Here is a 22,893-nt window from a genome sequence, read left to right on the forward strand (position 1 = left end):
GGGTTGTCCCGGGTTTTTTTTTTTCAACAGCCCCCCCGTTCGGCGCGAGACAACCCCGATGCAGGGGTTAAACAAGAACACCGGACAGCGCTTACCTGAATCCCCGCGCTCCGGTGACTTCTTACTTACCTGCTGAAGATGGCCGCCGGGATCTTCTCCCTCGGTGGACCGCAGGGCTTCTGTGCGGTCCATTGCCGATTCCAGCCTCCTGATTGGCTGGAATCGGCACGTGATGGGGCGGAGCTACACGGAGCCCCATTGAGAAAAGAAGAAGACCCGGACTGCGCAAGCGCGTCTAATTTGGCGATTAGACGCTGAAAATTAGACGGCTCCATGGAAACGAGGACGCTAGCAACGGAACAGGTAAGTGAAAAATTTCTTATAACTTCTGTATGGCTCATAATTAATGCACAATGTACATTACAAAGTGCATTAATATGGCCATACAGAAGTGTATAGACCCACTTTGTTTCGCGGGACAACCCCTTTAAGGTTAGGGGTAGTTTAACAGTTAGGCGTAGATTATTCGCATGAACATGGAAGCATGTAAAGCTCATAATTTACGCCTAACTGTGAAACAATCCCTAAACCCTTCATCCATTGCGAAGCTTGTTCCACGCTCCTAGGCCACGAAGCTATGAAGTTAGGCGCCCATGTGTTAAACCCCCCTCTGCTGGCAGCGCCACCGCCGATCCTGATGCCTGCATCGCGATCCCGATGCCGGTGATCACCTGTAATATTGTGCAATCTCCCCTGCTGATCCTCCACTCTCCGTCCCCTGCTGTCACGCTCCCCAGTGCCGCACACGCCTCCGCTGTTGGGCTGCTGCTGTGCCTTCTCCCCTGTGCCTCTTCATCTCCCCTCTAAATGTGGCTGGCGCCCAGCCAATCAGGAAGTGGGGATGTCACTTGGCTGTCAAGCAGACTAACAGAGGTGTACACCCACCACTTCCGGTGGCATCAAGGTACACCAGTACCAACACCACTTTCATTTGGTGGTATTTTACATAGTAACTAGAGATGAGCGAATAGACTCGTTTCGAGTAATTACTCGATTGAGCACCGCGATTTTCGAGTACTTCCGTACTCAGGTGAAAAGATTCGGGGGGCGCCGGGGGGTGGGGGGAGGTGTGGCGGAGCGGGGGGTAGCAGCGGGGAACAGGGGGGAGCCCTCTCTCTCTCCCTCTCCCCCCCCCCCCCACTCCCCGCTGCAACCCCCCACTCACCCACGGTGCCCCCCGAATCTTTTCGCCCCAGTACGGAAGTACTCGAAAATCGCGGCGCTCGGGCGAAAAAGGGGCGTGGCCGAGTAGGTTCGCTCATCTCTAATAGTAACATATTATTTAAAGCTGGAAAAAGACATGTGCATCTGATTCAGCCTATTATCCTGCAATGTTGATCCTGAGGAAACAAAAAGAGCCTCAATGAGGTAGAAGTCAATTTTCCTCATTTTAGGGAAAGAATTGCTTCCTGACTCCAATCTGGCAATCGGAATAATCCCTGGATCAACAACCCTTCTGAAGTAATTAGTAACTGCAACATGTAATATTATTATACTTAAGAAAGGTGTCCGGACTCCTCTTCAACTCTTTTATTGAATTCGCCATTACCAAGTCCTCAGGTAGAGTTCCATAGTCTCACTGCTGTTACAGTACATAACCCCTTCTATGTTAGTGTAGAAACCTTCTTTCCTCTAGTTACTGTTACAGTCCTGGGTATAAATTGATGAATGGTGTGAATTTTGACTGTTTTTTGGATGCGGAAATACTGCGTAATTTGTTGTGGAAATTTCCGCTGTCGACATTACACAGCATTTCTGCCATGTGTAAACATACTCCAAGTCAGCTTGAGGTGTGCTGCCACATGCAGAATGGCCTCAGTAGTAATAGTTTCCCCCACAGTGGCCTCAGTAGTAATAGTGTCCCCTGTATTGGCCTCAGTAATAATAGTGTTCCCTATATTGGCCCCAGTAGCAATAGCAACCCCCACAGTGGCCTCAGTGGTAGTAGTCTCCCCTGTATTGGCCTCAGTAGTAATACTATTACTACTGGGGCTGATGTAGGGGACACTATTACTAAGAGTGTTCCCTATATTGGCCTGAGTAGTAATAATGACCTCTACAGTAGCTCCAGTAGTAATAGCGCCCCCCTGAACCGATATACTTATCTCCTACTTCTCTTAAAAGCATCGGTGCTTCTATGCTCAGCGCTGCTGCAGGCGGAAGTGTGTGCACCTTGGATTCTCCTCCCTTCTCCTGTTGAACCAAGGAGGAGAGGTCAGGGGAGGAGAATTGCAGGTGCAGACACTGCCGTCAGTTTGTACACCCGTAACAGTGCCACTGAGTGATTACCAGCCAGGAAGCCCTGGCACCCCGGCTGGTAATCACATGCTCTGAGTGCCCCCTCTGGAACACGTGCCATAGGTTTGCCACCACAGGTCTTAGGGCTAATTTACCTGAGAGTATTTGCACAGTGTATTTCGCACATAATACTCTGTGCTGAATTCCCATTGATTTGCATTGGGGTCACCAGAGCAGCGTATTTTTTACGCAACACTTGGTCGCATGAAGAAAAAATACAGCATGTCCTATTTTGGTGTGTATTACAGTTATGCCAATGTGAATGAGCCCTAAGGCCAGTTTCAGATGAGCCTATTTCAGCTCCGTATTTGGTGCATGTTTCGTGGACTCTTATATGGAGTTAATATAAATCTGTATCTATTCACTACTTTTGTCCGTTTTTACATCCCAATTTGCATCCATTTCTATTATGAAATACACATCACTGACTGGGTTGATCAGGAAAATGTGGTGGATATAGTATATCTTTTTCCAATAAGTATCTCATACTATACTTATTGGAAAAATGACCAAATATGGGATTGACAGGGCAACTGTTAGGTGGATTCACAACTGGCTGAGTGATCATACTCAGAGGGGTCATAAATGGCTGCACATCCAAGTGGAAGAATGTATCATGTGGGGTACCACAAGGCTCTGTCCTAGGCCCAGTGTTGTTCAACATTTTTATAAATGATCTGGAGGAGGGAATTGATGGGAAACTGATCAAATTTGCCGACGACACAAAGCTAGGAGGAATAGTTAACCCCAGAGTAGGGAGGGAGAGTATTCAAAAAGATCTAGAAAAGCTTGCACAGTGTGTAGCGACTAACAGAATGGTATTTAACAAGGAGAAATGCAAACTCCTACATCTGGGCAAGAAAAATGAAAAAAGCACATACAGAATGGGAGATATCAGGCTAAGCCGCAGCACATGTGAAAAAGACTGGGGTATACTAATAGATCATGAGTCAGCAATGTGATGGAGCAGCCAAAAAAAGGCAAACATAATTCTGGGATGTGTTAAGAGAAGCATAGAGTCTAGATCACGTGAGGTAATTATCCCCCTCTACTCTTCCTTAGTCAGACCTCATCTGGAATACCGTGTCCAGTTCTGGGCACCCCACTTATAAAAAGACATAGACAAACTGGAGCAAGTTCAGAGAAGAGTTACCAAGATGGTGAGCGGTCTGAAAATCATGTCCTATGAGGAACGGTTAAAGGATCTGGGAATGTTTAGCTTGCAAAAAAGAAGGCTGAGAGGATACTTAATAGCTGTCTACAAATATCTGAGGGGCTGTCGCAGTGCAGAAGGATCAGCCCTATTCTCATTTGTACAAGGAAAGACTAGAAGCAATGGGATGGAGACACAGATTAGATATTAGACAATGAGGGTGATGAATGAGTGGAACAGGTTACCACGGGAGGTGGTGAGTTCTCCTTCAATGGAAGTGTTGAAACAAAGGCCGGACAAATATCTGTCTGGGATGATTTAGTGATCCTGTACTGAGCAGGGGGTTGGACTTGATGATCCTGGAGGTCCCTTCCAACTCTACCATTCTATAGCAGAAAATAGAACCAATGATAGCAAATACAGATCAAATACTGAAGAAATACCAATGGCATACAGTGCAATGTTATCTGTCACATGTCTGTAATACCAATATGATACAATACACTTATCTGAAGCCGGCTTAAGGCTTTATTTACACAACTGTAATTACGCAGGTATTTAGCCGCATACAAAAATCACCCCCATGCGAACCATTGAATTCCAATGTATTCGTTCAGACTAACAATTTTTGGCCACATTAAAAAATTGCGCTGGTAAAAATAGCACAAACACAGTTTTCGGTCGCGATTGTATACGACACATCAAAAGATAGGTCTTGCCCTATCTTTTACTGAAATGTGCAGCAAGCTCCTATAGACCTCAATAGAAACTGGGGAAAAAAAGGACGGGGAGGGAGTTACCCTATGTACAACGCTGGGAAAAGAAGAAAGCTGACCCGATTTAACCATTATTGGTCATTCCGAGCATTTTATGAAAATCAATGGTTTTCAACACTTCTGCGTATTTATTTGTTGATACGCAGCAGCGACCTGTGTGACTGGCTGATAAAGATCAGAACTCGATCACAACAATTCTTCATTCATGCAATAAGGCGGCACATACGGGCGAACGTATAAATGCATACGATTGTGTGAAGGAGGCCTAAAGGAGATGAAGAGGATTAAACAATAAGGGCTGAGTGCCCAGTTCGCCCATTTATAGCAACCTGAAGAAATGCTCACCACTGAAGTCCCAATATTGTGTTAGGGCCTCTTTTAACACGAAACAATCATTCAGTGTAAATGCCAGCACGATCTGAAGGATAAATCGTTTACTTATCATTCGTCGTTCGGATCGTGCAGGCATAAAAATCAAAAGACGATCGGCTGTGTGAGCAGGCGTTCATCTATGAATGACCGCCTATTTATTTTGAATGGAGGCGGGCAGACGGGACGATCCCCGGCCAGCTCCGCCTCTATTCACTGAGCGATCACTGCTCCTGTTGACCCTTATCCCAAGTCCAGTGTTTATACTGTGCTGGCAACTGTACGGGGATTGTCGTCTGGTAATAGGAAATAATTCCATTATCATGAACTGTAGCAGCTGGCATCACAGCTCCATATGGCCTGCCTGAGCAAAGCAAGTGGTATGGATGTGTTCGGAGAAGCAATCGTAAGAATGCAGATGGCCAATATGGCAGCAAGGCTTGTGGAATGACATATTTCATGCAGCTAGGGTTTGTGCTACAGAGAAGAATATCATTGGTGTTTTGGTTGAGTCTAAGACCTAAAATAGGGTGTAGTTGCTGAAGTTGGCGGAGAGGAGGGTGGGCTCACACTCCATCCATCTTGGTTGTGAATAAGCCAATTAAGCTAGTTGGGAAAGTTCAAGCTTTTTGCAGAATGTTCCCAGCCTTGAGAAGGACGGGCTGTGCCAAGGCCTGTGGGAATTGCTGTATGTCTCTGCCCGGCTACAATAAAGTGATAATGCTAGCAATAACATAGTTTCATTCACAATAATGAACTGTTGTCTTTTAATGGCAGCTGCTGTTGGCACACTATCACTGTGTCTGTACTTGTACTCCCAACTATTTTGTAGCAGAGAATCTGTCAGCAAAAAAAGATTCTGACATACGGAAAACCTGATTATAAGCGTGAAGCACACCGAGTATAAAGGACTGTTTGCAATTAGCACAAGAAATGCTGAACTTGTAGGATGCGCTACACAGATAGGGATCAATAAACAGCACATCCTTTAGTAAGCATTCAGGACAAGGACATGTGAATACATAACACCTCCTTTGTAGCCGCCATCTCCAAGATCAGAATTTCCACACAATTTATATTTCCCCACTGAGTTCAACCTGTATACACATCGGAAGATTGCATTACAGCGACCAGCCGTCAGATCCTCAGACTACCATATATTTATATTATTATGGCGCTTATGGTGCCAACGTTTCCCAGGCTTGGCTTCTAACTTTGGCGTCACGTGTAAATAAAATAAATAAATCTTGTTATTTGTATAGCACCAACTTATTCCGCAGCACTTTCAAGTAATTTATTTATTACGCCCCACCAGGCTGGGTACTCATTTTACCAACCTGGGAAAGATGGAAGGCTGAATCAACCTTGAGTCGGCTACCTGTAGGGATTGAATTTCCAACCTTCAGGTCATGAGCGAGAGTTTAGAGAGAGTAATTTTTTGTACCAACATTCGCACGTGCAAATATTCGTTTGCACAAGTGAATTAATCTTCTCGCATGCCTCCATATGTGCAACTTGTTTTGAAACATGTGAAACACAATGAATTTCTTATGTTTGGGGCACTGTTCTCCTGTTTTTAATAATTTGGTACGTGCAGGGCAACGAATCTTCAGGAGAAGATAGAGGATAGGCACAGTGTTAATGTTATGATAGTAAAAGGGGAGTGCCTCAGACTACCGAGGTCAGGAGGAGTAAAGTTTCTCCTTGTGAAGACTGCCAAGTGGGAGTGAGGAGATTTATAAGGCCATGCATTGCTGTTTTGGGAAATTTGGTATGCAAATTGGAGATGGTACAATGCCTCTGCAGTGCCACCAATGTCGGGAGCAGCCTGTCTGTAAATGGTTATCTCCTCCCTCTGGTTTTGGCTTATATTCCCAGTCATAATGCAAGGCTTGTTGGAAGGTCGGACAATGACTTATAGGAAAACTGCCTTCCAATAGATGGCACTGCGGAAGCATTTCTGCTGTAGTCATCGCTGCAGGGGAAATATAGTATTACAAGCCAGATTGGGAGCTGCTCTTTTGTAGGCTCTCACAAAGAGTATGAGCCAATAGCTCTGCCATTTGTAGTTGGGGATTGGCCATCTGTGACAAACAGCACTAGTATTGATCATGGGAATGGAAACCTCCTGTACTTCAAGCAGTAGCCTTTCTTATTGAGCCATCAGCTCTTTGGACAGTTCCCTTGCATACCTGTTGCCTTGTTCCTAGATCCTGTTAACCCAGCCCATGGCCTAACTCTGCTGGGCTCTGATTAAACTTCCTTTAAAAGCCTGGCCCTGCCACTGCAGCAGCACATGATTAATCTTCTTCACAGCATAGTTTAATCCAGCTCCACATTGCCTGCCTCTCCGCTATTTCTGCAAGACCTCCTGATATTGACTTCTGGTTTTCTCTCTGACTACGTTACCCACCTCATCTCTTTGTACTGCGAACCGAGACCTCCTGTTGATGACTTCTAGCTTTCTGTCTGACTACGGTACTATCATTTGTACTGCAACTGAGATTTCCAGATAACGACTCCTGACTATCCTGACTACTGACTTTCATGGATACTACACCCACGGCTCCAATCCACCGCCGGTAAGATGTTACATCGTCTTTGTTGACTGGAGAAGAGAACAGATGGCCAATCCCCAACCACAAACGGTAGAGTGATACACTCAGCTACATTCCCTGCATGAGACAGGCTATAGCGTCTACCCACTATGCCCATAGAGGAGGCTACTGAAGGGTCTTCCTTTATGACATTTATATGCCCTAATGAGACCCATAGACATGAGTTGTCTTTTTGACTAAAGATCATGCAGTATGGAACGGGGGATTGACATATTGAGTACCATAGACTCTCCATATGAAGCAGTGGACAAGGCAGTAATAATGGCGATAGGGGAATCTGTGGATCGGTACTAACAATGACATATACAATGAATTTTTTGTTCTTTCAGACTTCCCTATAACTATATCCTTTTTTGTGCAGAAGTGACTCTACAAGCTTACAAGTCCTCAACCGCTGTGTATCTTAGAACATAAAGTGTGAAATACTTCATACTGTAAACCTGCCAACATGCCAATAATTCTAAAAAGTGACTATTCATGGATAACACTGCGGTTTAGGCAGCATTTAATCCAGACAGATGAAGCAGTGTTTATGTATGCGCATTCCAGAATATTGGACTAGGAACTGGACTGAGTCCATCTTACTGGTGTTATGAGTATCAGCTGCATCCTATGTGTTCATCATTATTGCTTCTGCGCCTGAAGGTTGCCATAGAGTTTGATTTCAGATTTCTACCATTTCCTTTTAATATTATCTATTCTAAATATTTTATATTTCCTGAAAATCTTATCATTAACAGCTATTATTTCAACTCTCAAACTAATAAACTAACTTAGAAAATGCTGAAACATAAACTTTAACCAATCCAAATTTGGATTAAGGGTTTCCTAGGGGGCTTTCTCTTTCTGCCATTATACAATGGTGCCATCTGCTAACTAGAGCCAGTACTGTGGTATGTGACATGCCGGAGAGACCCCCGACAACAGAGTGCCCAGTAATATACAGTAAGAATACCCTGCCGGACGTCTTCCGACATCGGAGCTGTACAGCCTTCAATCAGAATGTCTTTAGACGTCAGACAGTGGATTGGAAAGGGTTAAAGAAAACCTATGCAAGTCAATGTTTCAAAGGCCCTTTAGTGTACATAACCATTTTAATAACTTACATCTACATTGCATTATCATTGCCTATGTGATGTTCCCGTCATCTGCCCCTTCTTCTGCTTTTTGAGCAAATACAGATAAATATTGTTCATCAGGTATTTGCAAGGTTGCTCCATTTTTCTTACTTTAGGTGCATTGGAGAAATACCAAAATTGTTTGCAAAAGTGCCAATATGCTATAATGTCTCCGACTGATAACAGGGTATATGATTAAAATATACAATTCGGTTCACATTTTTAACACTAATGCTCAGTTATACTGTTCTTTGATTAAAAGGCTTGTCTAGTTTAGAAATCCAGTTTGCAGATACTATATTAGCTAATTCTGTGCCAGCAGAGGTGATCAGGTTCAGGGCACTCAGGTGTAAGCCGAAGGTGAAAGTCTCTACAAGGAAGAACCCTTGCTCTTAATGACTTTTCACATTTACTCATTATATGGACAGTATATTGATTTTATTCTGAGCTGTGCAATTCTTCATTTCTCCTGCAGTGGCGCTGCAGGGAAGTTGAACAATTGCAAACATGTTCTAACACCAATTACTGTTAGGGTCTTTTAACACAGCATGATAAATTGGAAGGAGCATGCAACCACAAAGCGGCATGTATTTACACTAAACAATAATTGGGTAACTTTGATTGCTCATTCGGACACACCACGCCTTCAGTCAATCCTTCTGCAACTGTTTTGTATTCAGTAAATTGTTACCTCACCTGTGTATATGAATTGATTTGCAGCAAACAATGATATTTAGGTCTGCCTGAAGATTCTTACCAGCAATAACTTAACGATTTATCGTTGATCGTTCGCTGCAAACCTTTACAACTAACAATAATCTGTAAATCACTCGATCTAACAAGTATTTGCATCATAATCGGGCCGTGTAAAAAGGCCCTTAAGGCCCATTTACACGCAAAGACAATATTTCAAGCGTTTGAAAGATTGACAATTTTAGAGATCATTTTGCATAAAGTGTTAATGGACACTAAAGTCCATTACCACTTTGTCAGCTTCATTTGCGTGTAAAATGGCCTCTGAGAGCTGTTTGCAGAGCCGAGCATGTGAGCTCTGCAGAGAGCTCCTTTGTTCTCGCACGGCTGTCAACAGAATACAATGTAATCTCTGATTCCCGTGCAGAACGCAGCGTATTCCCCCTTCATATTCCAGCGAATGTATTAAGAAGATATCGAACGACAGTAGGAGATTTTGTCACAAAGATAAGAGCGGTTGGGAAAGATGGTTTGATATATATAATGGATAGTTCGTATCGAGTGCTGGTTACATTGAGGTATCATAGAAAAGCTGATAGGATTTAAAGAGGGTGAGGGAGAGAGGTGCGAAGGTGGAGAAGTGTTCCTTTTTTTTTTGTGCGTGTCTATTTCTTTGGGGATGATGGGGGAGATTATGACTAGCTGGTGAAACTTGTGTAGAAAACATTTTGAGACGCCCCGATCTATTGGATTAAACCATTACATAATAGCAGACAATACTCGCCAGCCTCGTTCCAGGGCTCCTATTCAGCGCCTAGAGTAAACCCCGTTTCAGATCAGCATATTACGCATGTCTGCCCCGGCCCAGCTGCGGGTCTCCTGATCACCAGGATGCTCTGATTCTGCGGTCAAGCTGGGGCACTCCTCCATATTATGGGCAATACGCTCATCTGAGACTAGCCTTAGGAGGGGGCATTATTGCATGTGGGCCGGTGGGGCTTGGGTGCCAGGGCTGCTTTTTAATCCCAGTATGGCTGGTCATTGAGGGGCCAAGGTAAGCTTCCTCTAAAATAAGGTATGTTGAACATAGCCTAAGAGGTTTTTCGCTTAGAGAGTTGATAATTGTACTGTACAAATTTCCATGTCTGCTGCGCAGGGAAACCATTAATTATCATAGGAAATAATGAGAAAGATTCCGAACACTTCATGATCACACGTTATGTTATTAACTCCAAGTATTTCAGCTTTGACTGTCGGATCAGCATTACAGACAGGAGGTGCGCTTTACAAGAAGCTGCGCCTTTCCCAGAGGCTACTGTCACTCTGGTTTTATTGAAGTTAGATGAACTCACATGCAGCCTTCACCAGCAGCAGATGTGTTGCAGGAATATCAACTACTGAAAACCCATTGTTTACAAGCGTTGTCTCTGCAGCGTGGAATTCTGTTGCACAAATTTCTGCAACACGTATGCAACATGTGGAGATGCAATGAGGCCACCTCCACATGTAGCGTATTCGCTGCAGACTTTCGGCAGTGGAAAACAAATACTCATCAAATCCGCAGTGGCCAAATCCACGCGTAAATGGTGCAAATTGTGTTCCGTTTTTAATTGTAGAAGAGGTGCAGGATTTAACCCCTGTATTACTAGCATGGAATTCCGCTGCATAAATGGCCTTAATGCAGATTAGAATCCACATCATTTTTCAAAAAAACTGTGTTCTGGAAATTTTCCACACCATGTAAGGCTTCTTTCCCACGAGCGTATATCAGCTTCCGTTTTCACGGCCGGCTGATATACGCTGTGATCTAATGCATTGGATTCCAATGCATCAGATCACATGGCCGTATTCCTGAGACGTAAAAACACCCGACCAGGCCAATATAACGCCGGGCGTTTTTACATCGGGCTCAAAAGATAGTCCTGGAACTATCTTTTGGGCCGGAATACGTTGGCCGCTGCATGGGCTCCTATGGGAACCAGTGACAGAGGCCGCAGGTGGGAGGGAGTTTAGCAGTCTAGATGATGAGACCCCCAACATCTGAAATAGCCAGCTTCATTGATGAAAGGTTCAGAATCAACAACACTCAATTCCCTAGACTATGATGATGATATCACATGATTAACATGGTGATACAATGTATATGGACAGAGTTTAAACAACTCTATCCAAATGGAATTGTAGTTAATACAATTAACATTGTTCTGTTAATTGTACCTAATTCCATTAACATTGTTTTAGATAACTAACCCTACACCAAATAGGTTTAAAGTCTACATGAGTGTTCATAGAATTTCGTATTTAAGATACAAAAATGGAGGATAAAGAAACATAGCCATTTATATAGGCTTGCATTACAATAAGCTATAAAATGGAGGGCTACAAATAGCCAATTATATTTACACCTCAAGGTCCTAGCAGTGGGGCTCCAGTGATAGGTGATAAATGTCCATTGTGGAACAACCCCTTTAAGAATATATTTTTTGAATTCATTAGAAATAATAATTCCCTTTCCCATCATGAAGGAATTATTCTTATACAGGGTGAGTCTCTCGCTAGGAAACCCAAATATTCCTCAATAACTTTTTCATATTTTTATTGTTCTCTATGAAAATTGAGATAGATGACGATTATAGAGCAGATTTATATATACTGTCTAAAATAAAAACTCTTTGTTAACCACAGCAATCAATCACAGAGCATCTTTCTTTTTTCAAGAGCGCTACGAGAAATGAAAGCTGTGCCATGATTGGTTGGGCACTGGTATATCTTGATGCCACCGAAAACTAGGGGTGTGAGAGCTGTCACCAGGAGTGAACGCCGCTGTCATGCCCCAAGCTTCGGATTGGCTGACAAGATACAGCAGTAAGAGCCAGGGGAGCGAGCAGGACACAGTGCATGGGGGATGGCAGCGGAACCGGCTGCCATGTGTCAGCTCACCTGTTCCTGCCAGCCACAAAATGAGGCATGCATCGAAGGATGGCTGGCCGGGGGGCACACAGACAAGGGCTGCTTCATCCCTTCGCTGCAGCCGCCAGCAGCACGCTCCTGATATGCAGCGCCTTACAGTCTTGACAGTCGGCCTCTGAAGTTTGCTGGCCGCTGCGCTGAGAGTACGTCAGCATCACCAATGTGTTAGGTCCTTGTTCTGCAGCACACTTGAATATGCCTTGGTCGCGGGTGCTTAACGCAGCCGCTGTTCTGGGCCGCCGTCACCGCTTGTAGTGTTGCTGCAGTCCTCCTGAGGCCCTGTCAGAATGGGACTATGGCCCGCTCGCAGCCTTGGTACTCTCCTCTTGCCTTCTGAGAACAGCACTGCCCCCTGTTCTCCAGCCCCTCTTAGGCCTCATGTCCACTAGAAAAATACAATCTGCGCTGATTTGCTTTAAATGGTATTTTTTTTCATGCGGATATCCGCACCTATTGCTAGCAATGTGATAGCAATGTGGCCGATCCGCGTGGAATCTGCGGTAAAATGGAGCATGCTGCGTTTTTCTCCTGCGCGTGAAAAACGCAAATCCATTAAAATGCCATCCGCGGGTGCAAAATTCAATTTAATTGACCGCAGATGGCCAATGATTCCCTATGGGCAAAATTGAATGCGGATTCCGCAGCGGAATCCGCAATTCAATTTTGCTAGTGGACATAAGGCCTTAGTGTGCCTGTGCCAGCGCCGCCGCTCCCAGCCTCGCTAATGCCCTTAGCCCTGTGCTGCTGAGTGCTGCACCCCAGCCAATCAGAAGCTGGGGGCGTTGGTAAATTGGTTGACAGGTGTAGTATATCGCCACCCCTTACTCCCGGTGGCGACATAATACACCAGTGCCATTGGTTGTTATGGACAACAAATAAATTTTTTGTTTTAGACAGTTTCATAAATCTCCCCTATGTCTATCAAGCCATCACACCTTTCAATAAAGTGGACTGTATGCATTACATTGAGACGCAACCGCCAAACAGGCGTGTGCCTTAGTGCGCCGCAAGGATTACGCAGTTGAACGTGTGTTTATTGTTTGTGAATACTAGTGAATAAGTTAATTTTAACAATGTCAAAGGGCATTTTGGCAGAAGTATGGTGTAGGAAGTTTACCGACAAAATCCTGTATTCACAAATTGATGAAGAATCAGTTAACAAATGACGAGTTAGCGGAATGCTAATTTCAACAAGATGGCACAATGTGCCACGCACTTTATGCACGACAGAAACTGAAGGGTATTTCAGCGACTGATTAAAGGGGTATTCCAGTTAGTGGAGCAAAATTACAAGTTTTCACTGGATTGTTGGGGTTCCAACTGTTGGGAGCCTCACCAATCCTAAGAATCGGGGACCCATATCAGCACTATTTCACAATGCAGGATCGCATGAACGGCCGCAGCTCCACTCCTTTCACTTAGACTTGGACTAATGGAAATAGCTAAGCACTTTGTAATTTTCATCCACTAGCCAGAATGCCCCTTTAATTTTGAAAAATCTTCTAAAATGACCAGAGCTGATGTCTTCTTGTGCGATTTACTGGAGGGCCGTATATACAGCAATAAGTCATGAACAATTGGCGCACTCAAAGATGCCATACGGCGGGAGGTTGCTGCCATTACCAATGTAAAATCGACAGATGTCTGCGTTAATAGGCAGACTCATATACAAAGGTGCTGGAGGGGCCATTTTCAGCAGATGCTTTAAGCAGATCTTGTTTTCCAACATAGAAGGTAAATACAGATCAATTTTCACAGGGAACCAGACAAAAACTACAAAGTTATTTCGGAATGTTTGGGTTTCCAAGCGAGTGAATCACCCTGTATTTTCTAACTTCCTGTTGTTAGAACTACAGTATATTTCCACTTGTCAATGCTGCTGTTCCCTTTCTACACAGTTATTAGGCAAACTCAAGAGGATTCCTACTTGTACGTATTAATCTGCTAATAGGAGTGCAGGAAGAAGCTCAAGACAGTCAATGTAAAACCTTGTAAATGCCCTTCACAGTATAGACACTTTATAAGAGGTATATTCTTTATTTTAAATTATTATTAACCCTTTCCAATCCACTGTCTAACGTCTAAAGACATTCTGATTGAAGCCTGTACAGCTCCGATGTTGGAAGACGTCTGACAGGATATTCTTACTGTAGATTACTAGCCGCTCTGCCTTTCCAGCATGTGACATACCGCAGTACTAGCTCTAGCCAGCAGATGGTGCCATTGTATAATGGCAGAAAGAGAAAGCCTCCTAGAAAACCCTGAATCCAAAATTGGATTGCAAAGGGTTAAAACATCTGGGGCTCAGGCTGACAGAAACATACATAAGTAACACTAAAAAGGCTTTCACAGAGTGGGTCTTTTTTTTGTACAAAGTGGAAGGTGCCAAGGCACTCAGAAAAGGAGCAAATGTCTCAGGGAAGAACGCTTGTAGAGGTAGAGATAGAAGTGAATCCCTCTTTATCTTCCGGTATTTTCAGCCATATCTGTGATGGAACCTCTGGCTGGAGGTTCCGACGCAGATATGAAATCACCCTGATATTGTGTAGGTCCATCTTGTGTTGCCAAAGCAGCTCTGAGCCGTCAAGACATGGCCTCCACAAGATCTCTAAAGATGTCCTGTGGTATTGGGCACTGAGACCTTAGCAGCAGGACCTTGCCAGCGTGCACAGCTCTTTTCAGAATATGCAACCAGGAGCAAACAGTTGGTCGGTCAAGGTCTCACTCTTGGCATTCCTGGCAAACGGCTGACTTTGCATGGGGAGGAAAAAATTCCACTTCAATGCTACTACTTTGCTGCACCTCATTAAAGCCATCCACTTTGTGTGATCACATCTTATTGGAGACAGGGTGACCACATGGGGACACAAAATCTAGATAGGAGTAGGCATTCTTTTGTTTGCAAAAACACTAAACTCCATGTAAACAAAAAACACCAAGGCACTTTTCATTCTGTATGCACATACTATGGAGCGTCCAGGGGTTAGCCATTAACAGGAACTTGGCACCATCTCCTAGACTAGACAATTTCCGCAGGACTTGGGTGCTATTCAGAAGCTGATACTTTTTAGAATGGTAATTTTTGTAAAAATGACTATTGCAGACAGATTTCTTCTGGTAATTTCCAGTTTTTAAATCGCCACAAAAAGCAGTGACTAAGCGCCCGACAGCTATTCCCGCGACTATTGCACCTGTGCTTTCACACCGATAGTCGGTCAGAGAATGCATGTGCCGCCTCCATTCACTGCAAACAGGCAGTAGCTCAGAGACTGAGCAACTCCTATTTAGGGCTTATTCACACAAACGATATTCTCATGCGGGTTTTCTGCAATGGATGGATTAATTTACAAGAGCTGAAAAAAAAAAAAAATCGCAGCACGTTCTTCCTTTGGAAGTTTCCTCAGAATGCCTCTCTCATTGTTTTCAATGGGACCTTAAAAGATATTGCATGGCACTCGCATGCCTTGCGATGTGCATGCAAGTGCAATACGATACTTCCCATTGAAGTAATTGGGAAACACTTGCAATCTACAAGGTACGTAATTTCACAGAAACAATGCGTTTTGAAATTAGAGACACTTCACATCGCCTTGAAAAGTCACACATTGGCAAGTGTGATATCGGGCCGAGTTATCTTGGTCCGATATCATGCGCACCGTGTGAATGTAGCGTTACACTGAGCAAGAAGCTGCTCAGTATTCACTTTGTGTACACGTTCTGACAGTCACTCATAATAGCTCGTTTGAGTGATTATTTGGGCCACTATCGGCCTACTACGCAGTAGAAATCTGCACAAAAATCTGCCTAATGTGCTGATTTTGACACAGATTTGCAGCAGAATTAAGCGATTTTCAAATCTGTCTCAAAATCTGGATGTTAAACTTTTTCTGCATGGGAGCATATTCCACTATTGCATAGCCGGGTGACAGTGCAGTGTACAGAAGTCAATGTACCAAACTTTCTGGATGTTTCTGAGTGGCCTATGTTGTTCTTGTGCTTATGTGTTGACAATGTGTTCTATGTGAGTGAATATGATGTGTATTGCCTAGACACAACACTGAATGGGTTACTGTTTGGGTCATGTCTGGAAATGTATCTTTTGTATGTCATGTGACCTTGTCATATATATTTGGTTGTAAGGTGCATGAGTGGATTCGTCTTCTTTCTTTGGCAGTCTTCTACTTAGGGCTCCCACCCACTGGCGATATTTTCTCTACTGTGATGCGAGACTAAAGTTAAAGTCTCGCATCGCAGTACGAGAAAAAAAATCGGCATGATGCCGGGATATCAGCAGTCTTTTCAATGGGGCCAGCAGCAGCAGTGCTAGCCCCATTGAAAAGAGATGGAGAATGCTGGGGACTGATTATCGGGGAAGGGCTTGAAATATAAGCCCTTCCCCAATAATCTGCCAAAACTGTGTAAAATTTTTTTTTTAATTACTACTCACCTCTCCTGCGCTGAGCCGCGTCCTCCTGCTGGCTCCCTGGCACTGCTATTAAGCTCTTTCAGCAGTCGGGGATTTAAAAATCCCCGCCTCCTGAAAGGGCTATGCAGATTGGCTGAGGGCTCAGCCAATAGCAGCTACTGCTTAGCTATTGGCTGAGCGCTCAGCCAATCACATATAGCCCTTAGCTATTTATTCATATCTTAGCTATTCATGAATGAATAGCTAAGGGCTATGGGTGATTGGCTGAGCACTCAGCCAATAGCTAAGCAGTAGCTGCTATTGGCTGAGCCCTCAGCCAATCTGCACAGCCCTTTCAGGAGGCGGGGATTTTAAAATCCCCAACTGCTGAAAGAGCTAAATAGCAGTGCCGGGAAGCCAGCAGGAGCACGTGGCTGAGCGCAGGAGAGGTGAGTAATAATTTTTTTACACACTTTTGGAAGATTATTGGGGAAGGACTTATATTTCAAGCCCTTCCCCGATAATCATTCTGCGGGGCTTGGCAGAAAGCAGTGATTTCAATGGCATTGAAAGCAATGGGCTAGAATGCCGGGGACTTCTGCCACAGCTGTCACAGCTGTGGCAGAGGATTCCTATATCCCCGCGGTCTCCGCGGGGATGAAGGAAACTCCTGCCACAGCTGTCACAGCTGCAGCAGAAGTCCGCGGCATTCTTCTTATGCTTTCAATGGGGCTAGCGCTGCTGTCGCTGGCCCCATTGAAACCACTTGCGATTTGCCGGTTCTATACCGGCCTCTTTCTTGCGCTGCGAGAGTTTTCTTGTGCTCTCGCAGCGCAAGAAAGAAAATATCGCCAATGGGTGGGAGCCCTTAGAGTGTCCTGATAGAAGCCTGTGGGCACGGAGGCACGAGCGGGGGGCTGAAGGGGACAGCGGAGCAGCGCAGCAGCCGATACCGGCGCCGAAGCAGGTGCGGGGGCAGCAAGGAGAGACCGGAGTGCAGCAGCCAGCGCCAAGAGGCCACTAGGAGTCCAGCGCCAACAGCAGCGGAGGGGACCAGAACGGAGCAGCTGAGACAGGAGGGCAGAGTGAGCGGCCGCCGGGACAGCGGGTGACGTCACCAGGAGGAGCGGAGGAGTGGAGGAGCTGATAAGTATATTCTGTGTGTGTTTGTGAGCTAAGTGTGTGTCTTCTGTGTATCTGGTTAGTTGTGTCTTCTGTGTGTGTGTGTCTTGGGGTCTAAGTGTTTGTGAGGGGGGGGAAGAAGAAAAAAAAAAAATTGTGAGAGGTTGCTCATAAGTGTCAGCAGGTAAGAGGTTGCGCGAGAGCGGCAGCGTGAGGGGTTGCGGCAGCGTGTGAGGGGTTGCAGCAGTGTGTGAGGGGTTGCAGCAGTGTGTGAGAAGTTGCAGCAGCGTGTGAGCGGTTGCAGCAGCGTGTGAGCGGGTGAGCGGTTGCAGCGGCGGGTCAGCGGTTGCAGCGGCGGGTCAGCGGTTGCAGCGGTTGTAGCAGCGTGTGAGCGGAGTGTGAACAAGTCTATCTTCACTACTTCCACAAGTAAATTGTAGATCCCCATTAGGATGAGCTCCATGCCTGGCAATGTCATCCAGTGTGCTACTTGTGCAATGTATGCGGTCCTTGATCAGCCGATCGAGGGTGCATACTGTTGCGCAAGATGCGTGCACGTCGCACATTTAGAAGCTCAAATTCTGGATCTAAATGAGCAACTGGCAACACTGAGAGCCATTGACAACATGGAAAGGAGTTTGCTGCTCACTGAGCAGGCACTCCCTGGGGTAGAGGCGGGGGCGGATGGCAGCACGGAAGAGCAGGGGGAGCAGGCAGTCAGCTGGGTGTCAGATAGAAGGAGGCGTAGAGGGAATAGATCCAGGGAGGCTGGTCCTGAACTGGCACAACCCAACATGTCTGCAACGTTGGCAGATGAGGGCGATGCCATTACAGAGCCAGCACCGCTGCAGCACGACATGCCCTCTGAACGCCAGGGGGATGACTGCTCCAGTGAGACAGGGACGGGGAGTGCAGGGCAGGCTAGACAGGTTCTAGTGGTGGGGGACTCAATTATTAGGGGGACAGAGAGGGCAATCTGCCATAAAGACCGGGATCGTCGAACGGTGTGTTGTCTTCCTGGCGCTCGAGTTCGACACATCGCGGATCGGATTGACAGATTACTGGGAGGGGCTGGTGAGGATCCAGCGGTCATAGTGCACGTTGGCACCAATGAACAAGAGGTCAATGGAGGGCCCTCAAAAATGATTTCAGGGACTTAGGATCCAAGCTTAGGGCACGGTCCTCCAGGGTAGTTTTCTCGGAAATACTACCTGTACCTAAAGCCACACTAGAAAGACAGCAGGATCTTAGGGAGGTAAACAAGTGGCTCCGGAGTTGGTGTAAGAAGGAGGGATTTGGGTTCCTGGAGAACTGGGCTGACTTTGCTGTCGGCTACAGGCTCTACCGTAGGGACGGGCTGCATCTTAATGGGGAGGGTGCAGCTGTGCTGGGGGAGAAGATGGCTAGAAGGCTGGAGGAGTGTTTAAACTAGGGACTGGGGGGGAGGGTAAAATGAGAAATAGTGGGGTAGCCAGTGTAACTAGCGATCCGGGTCCAAGCAAAGGGAATGGGGGTCGAGCAGGGGGTGGGGTTAGTACAGTTAGAACTGATAGATCAGCCATAAGTACGAATAGCAACAAAACAAATTTAAAAAACAAAAAAAATGATATAAATTGTATGACCACGAATGCAAGAAGTCTGATAGGTAAAGTGGGTGAGCTTGAAGCGAGAATGACTGATGAAAACTATGATATAGTCGGAATTACGGAAACATGGCTTGATGATAAGTGCGATTGGGCGGTGAATTTGCAGGGGTACAATCTCTTCAGAAGAGACCGAAGGAACCAGAAAGGGGGAGGGGTATGTCTGTACGTCAAATCCAACTTGAAGCCGAGGCTACGGGAGGATATAGGGGTAGGAGACGAACAGGTGGAATCTCTGTGGGTAGAAATACAGGGAGGAAAAAATAACAAAATCCTGATAGGGGTCTTCTATAGACCACCAAAAGCAACAGAAGAAACTGAAAACTTACTACTAAGGCAGATAGAAGAGGTGTCAAAGCGCAACAAAGTAATTATCATGGGGGACTTTAATTATCCAGATATAACATGGGAGAAGGAAACCTGCAAATCTCACAGGGGTGATAAGTTCTTGGGAGTAATTAAAGACAATTACCTGAAACAACTGGTACAGGAACCAACAAGAGGGAGAGTCACTCTGGACCTAGTACTAACCAACAAACCAGAACGTATAAAGGGGGTGCAGGTTGAGGGGCACTTGGGGAACAGTGACCACAATATAATCAACTTCCAGCTGTCAATCAATAGGAAGCCTTATCAAGGAGCGACAAAGAAACTAAACTTTAGTAAAGCAAAATTTGATCAGCTTAGAACTACTATCGGTAACATTAATTGGGACAACATCCTCAAAAATGACGGTACAGAGGACAAATGGGAAAAGTTTAAAAGGATCCTAATCACCTCATGTGAGCAGTTCATTCCCTTTAAAAATAAAAGAAACTCAACTAAAAGGAAACCAATGTGGCTTGACAGGACGGTAAGAAGGGCAATAAACGAAAAAAAGAAAGCGTTCAAACTACTAAAGCAAGAAGGCAGCGAAGAAGCGCTAAAATCATACAGGGAAAAAAACAAAATATGCAAAGATACGATCAAAACTGTCAAGGAGGAAGCAGAAAGACGGATTGCCAAAGAAAGCAAAAACAACCCGAAGCTATTTTTCAACTATATTAACAGCAAAAGGATTTGCAGGGAGAGCGCTGGCCCTTTAAAAAACAATGCAGGAGAAATCATTGATGATGACGAAGGGAAAGCAAATCTACTAAACAGTTTCTTCTCAAGTGTATTAACAAACAAAAAGGAAATGCCACACGAGATGCAGGGGAATAAAACAAACCCCTCACAAAATATCTCATACCTAATGCAGGAGGAGGTGCGGAAGCGTCTAAAGAAAACTAAAATTGATAAATCGCCGGGCCCAGATGGATTACACCCAAGGATACTAAGGGAACTAAGTGACGAGATAGCTAGGCCGCTATACCTAATATTTCTAGACACTATCAAGACCGGTGTTGTACCATTGGATTGGCGCATTGCCAACGTGGTTCCAATTTACAAAAAAGGGAGCAAAAGTGAGCCTGGTAACTACAGGCCAGTAAGTCTCACTTCAGTAACGGGAAAAATTTTCGAGGGGATTCTGAGAGACGCCATCGATGAGTACCTCAAGGAGAATAAGGGAATAACTCCTCACCAGCATGGATTCATGAAGGGTCGCTCATGTCAGACAAATCTGATCAGTTTCTACGATGAAGTAAGCTCTAAGCTGGACCAGGGAGAATCTATTGATCTTGTATATCTGGACTTCTTTAAAGCCTTTGACACCGTGCCACATAATAGGCTAATATACAAAATGAGGCAGCTCGGACTGGGCGAAAACGTGTGTAAGTGGGTAAAAAATTGGCTCAATGATAGAAAGCAGAGGGTGGTAATAAATGGTTCTTACTCTGATTGGACTACAGTCACTAGTGGGGTGCCACAGGGTTCAGTATTAGGCCCCACTCTGTTCAACATATTTATCAATGACCTGATAGAGGGGCTGCACAGCAAAATATCAATATTTGCAGATGACACTAAATTATACAATATAATTAATGCAACGGAGGACAATGTGCGGCTACAAACGGACCTAGATAATCTGGGGGCTTGGGCAGAAAAATGGCAAATGAGGTTCAATGTTGAAAAATGCAAGACTATGCACATGGGCAGGAGAAATGGATGTCACCAATATTCACTTAATGGGGTACCACTAGGGAAAAGTGATATGGAAAAGGATCTGGGGGTATTAGTGGATAATAGACTAAACTGGAGTAACCAATGCCAGTCAGCTGCTGCAAAGACAAATAAAGTCTTGGGGTGCATTAAAAGAGGTATAGGGCCGAAGGACGAGAACATTATCCTTCCATTATATAAGGCACTTGTCAGGCCTCACATGGAATACTGCGTACAATTCTGGTCACCGGTGCTCAGGAAAGATGTCACAGGGCTTGAGGGGGTTCAAAGAAGGGCAACTAAACTAATTCATGGAATGACGGGACTGGAATACCCAGAGAGGCTATCCAAATTGGGACTATTTACTCTAGAAAAGAGAAGGTTAAGAGGCGACCAAATAACCATGTATAAGTACATGAGGGGACAATACAAGGTTCTCTCCCAAGATCTGTTTACACCCAGGACCACGACGGTAACAAGAGGACATCCGCTACGATTAGAGGAAAGTAGGTTTCATCACCAACATAGAAGGGGATTCTTTACTGTAAGAGCAGTTAGACTGTGGAACTCTCTACCGGAGGAAGTGGTGATGGCAAAATCCATAGAGGAGTTTAAAAGGGGACTAGATGTCTTTCTGGAGAGGAAGGATATTATAGGATATAAATCTTAGGTTAATTGTTAATCCGGGTATATAGGCAGGTAGGAACTATTAGGGGTTGATCCAGGGAACAATCTGATTGCCATTAGGGAGTCGGGAAGGAATTTTTTCCCCAAAAGGGCTAATTGGCTTCTGGCCTTGGGGTTTTTTTTGCCTTCCTCTGGATCAACTCAGTAGGATAGACAGGCTGGACTAGATGGACATTTTCTTCATTCAGCCTTACATACTATGTTACTATGTTCAGTCTGTGGGCCCAGAAGATGGAAGAGGCAGAGAGAATGCTGTGTGAGTCCAGGGCCTATGTATCGCAAAAGGAACCGCAAGACCGCGTGAACCCACTGTGCACTGTTGAGTGTGGATCTTCAACCGTGATTGTGCAGCGGTAGAGAGTTGGCGAGTGGAAGTGAAGCGTGTCCGGGAATAGAGTGCCACAGATAAATTGGCCTGTGAGAATCCCTCTGGTGTCTTGTGTTTCCTCCCTGTCACACCATGTGTCCTTCTGCACCAGTGTCTTTTGCCAGTGGGTGTAAAGTTCTCATGGACTGTTCCAAGTTTGCACGTTATCTTACAGTAAATGGCTTTATTGACTGGTACTGCCTTTAAAAAGTCAACTCTGTGTGTGTGGACTCTTTATTACACCATCTAGAATTCACTGTGGAAAAAAGAGCGGTGGTGTAACCCGTGACAAAAGGACTACAGGTAAACCCCTGTTGGGTTTTTCCCATTTAATAGCCTGCCCTCAGCCCTTTGCATGTGTCCCTGGTTACCGTCCGGGTGGTAGATGGTAGTGCCACTGTGACAAGGCCTAAACTCATCCCCGCCATCTCCTAGGCTGGGGCCCACTCCTCGGACGCTGCAACAGTGTGACTATTGTAGTGGGTGACAATATAATTATACTACAAGGTCACACTACATATATACAGCTGGG

The sequence above is a fragment of the Eleutherodactylus coqui genome, chromosome 2, assembly GCF_035609145.1.
Source record: "Eleutherodactylus coqui strain aEleCoq1 chromosome 2, aEleCoq1.hap1, whole genome shotgun sequence".
Lineage (NCBI taxonomy): Eukaryota > Metazoa > Chordata > Amphibia > Anura > Eleutherodactylidae > Eleutherodactylus > Eleutherodactylus coqui.